Source organism: Micromys minutus, assembly GCF_963924665.1.
Source record: "Micromys minutus genome assembly, chromosome: 16".
In the NCBI taxonomy this organism is placed as follows: domain Eukaryota; kingdom Metazoa; phylum Chordata; class Mammalia; order Rodentia; family Muridae; genus Micromys; species Micromys minutus.
In genome coordinates this window covers 20,741,028-20,744,158 of record NC_137985.1, presented here as the reverse complement: position 1 = coordinate 20,744,158, position 3,131 = coordinate 20,741,028, and positions in this window count along the sequence as shown.

The window sequence follows — 3,131 nt, the reverse complement described above, 5'->3', positions numbered from 1 at the left end:
CAGTCAAGAATAGCTGTAGGAACTGGGAAGAGAAGTAAGACTAGACCGGTAGGAAGTTGTGGAGGGATCCTAGCGTCAGCCCACCCCTTTTATAACTTTCAGGCTGAAGAGATGGCTTCACAGTTAAGTGTGAGAGCGGGTGTGGCAGCAGTTCAAAGATGGCACTAGGGACTTGGGCCTAGTCTTGTGACTAGCACCTGACTTCCTCCTGCCTCTGAGATTAGCCACTCCCACCGTGCGAGCTGCACAGGCGCACCCATGACTCGAGATCAGGCCAGATGACTCAGACCTATGAACTGCAGCCACACAACATGGACTGAGGAGGTGGAGTTGAGAGAGGATAAAGGGACTGCACTTGGGGGCAGAGGGGAGAGAAAGAGAAACAGAAAGAGAGACAGAAAAGAGACAGAAAGATTTTCACTTGCATGCTGTAAGTTTCCTGAATAAACCGCTTTGAGAAGAACGCTGTGTCATCGCTCCTTTTCTGCTGGTCGGAGACGGTAGCGACAGTTAAGGGCACTGCTTACTCTTCCAGAGAACCCAGATTTGACAGTCAGCACCTACATGATAGCTCACAGCTATCCGTAACTACAGTCGTAGGGGATCTGATGTTCTCCTATCTTCCAAGAGCACAGCACACATAAGGTGCACAGAGATGCATCCTCCTTAGGGTTATTCTTGTGATAAAACACCAGGGTCAAAACAACTTGGGGAGGAAAGGGTTTGGTCAGTTTACACTTCGACATCACAGTTCATCATTAAACGAGGTCAGGACAGGAACTAACGCAGGCCAAGAACCTGGAGGCTGGAGTTGATGCAGAGGCCACAGAGAGGTGCTGCTTACTCGCTTGCTCCTTATGGTTTGTTCAGACCACTTTCTTAGAGAACCCAGGACCACCCATGCAGAGATGGCATCAACTACAATGGACTGGGCCCTTCTTCATAAATCACTAATTATTAAATTGCCCTACAGGCTTGCCTATGGCCAGATTTTATGGAGGCATTTTCTTGGCTGAACATTCTTTCTCTCTGATAACTCCAGCTTGTGTCAAGTTGACACAAACCTAGACAGTGCATACATACATGCAGCCAACACACACACATACACACATATACACACACATAAAATAAGTAAAAAACAGCTTTATTGAGAACAATTCACATTTCTACAACCATAACTTTTTGTGTTCACATATGTGACTTGATTTTTTTAAAATGAGGATAATTCTCATATTGCTTACATAACATTAAATATAAAGTTAAAAATATTAAGATCATAAGTACACATTAAGTATATTAGCCTACATCTTAAGGGAAAGTGCTGAAGAGATAATATTCAGTCATTTAGCAAATTTTCTGTGTTGGGCCCTGACTCTACACCAGTGTCCACTCTAGGCATGATATATGCCCATATTATCTGCAATAATTAAACATACAATGATACTGATGTTTGCTAACTGTGAGTGAATAGTTAGCCCCTATTACCCATACGATTAAGGCAGAGGACAAAGAAAAGGCATCCCTAATCAAGTAAGGCTTCCTTGATGAAGTAGTTTACTAATTGAGTCCCATTTCCCTTCCTTACTAAGAAAAGTCAACAGAGGGGGATTGTCAAAGGCTGGGGTTGTTTTCCTTCCTCTTCTCAGGGAAGCTGCTGAGGTGGTTTGACTAAAAGTGACTCCCATAGGCCTATAGAGAGTGGCACTATTAGTACCTGTGGCTTTGTTGAAGTAGGTCTGTCACTAGGGGATAGACTTTGAGGTCTCAGAAGCTCAAAACCAGGCCCTGCCCATGGCTCACAGCTTCCCTTCCTGCTTCCTGCCAATCTGGGATGTAGAACTGTCAGCTCCTTTGCCAGGACCAAGTTTCTGCCTGAATGCTCCCTTGCTTCCCATCAAAATGATAATGAACTATACCTTTGTAACTCTAAGCCAGCCTCAATTTAAATATTTTCTTTTGTAAGAGTTGCCATGGGGCTGAAGAAATGGTTTAGTGGTTAAGAGCACTGTCTGCTCTCCCAGAGGTCCTGAGTTCAAATCCCAGCAACCCCATGGTGGCTCACAGCCATCTGTAATAAGATCTGATGCCCTCTTCTGGTGTGTCTGAAGACAGCTACAGTGTACTTATAGTAAATCAATCAATCAATCCATCAATCAATCTTTAAAAAAAAAAGTGCTGCCATGGTCATGATGTCTCTTCACAGCAGTAGAAACCATAATTAAGATACCTCTCTAACAAGGAAGAGGTTGTTACAAAGGTGTCTTTCAGTGTGAGCTCATGATAGGACGCCAACTGGCTAGAAGATACAGGGTTCTGTAGGAAGGGTCTGTTGCAGTAATATTAGAAAATCTGGTTTATCTCTTTATCAGCCCCACAGACTCAGTCCGAAGGCGCTGCTTCTAGTATGGAGCCTGCACACGGACTATGTCACTCGGTCCAAGTTGCCCCTGAGGTCTCACTCCGTCCCCACGACTGCCTCTGTCTAGTGTGCGTCTTTATCCCAACACCCAACACAAACATGATTCTAATGCCCGATAGCTTTTCATACAGGTTTATATATCCAACTCTCAATCCACAAACCCTCTATAAAATAAGATTACATCTAATGGACAAAGATACAAACTGCCCTTCCATATGAGATAAAAGACCTGTACAATTCTTAAATGTTCATAGCTACCTAATGTAATTAAGCCCACCTGGATCCAGCTCATCCTGAGCTCCATCTTGATCCTCTGCTGTCCCCTTCTCTTTCCCTCTCCCCCAACCCTCTCTCTCCACCTCCCTTCCCCTGCCCAATCACCAGCTCTCACCTTTATTTTAGTAATTAAAATGGGGAGGTTCTGATGAAGTCACCTGAGTACTTGACTAGCCCTTCTTGGGGAAGTGGAATTAACATCAGAATAAAAATGGCTGCAGGACAATCTACAACACGGGTCTTCCAGTGCCTCGTGCATTCTAACCACATGTTTCTACCACTGAGCTACACCTCCAGCCCCAGTGCTTGTGTGTCTTAGAGTAACTGATAAAACTGCTAGCAAGTGGCTCAAAAGCCTAGGATGTCAAGGGATCAACAGTGATTATTGGGCTTCCGGCCTAGCTCAGTGGTAGAACACTTTGCTTAGGCCCTGGGT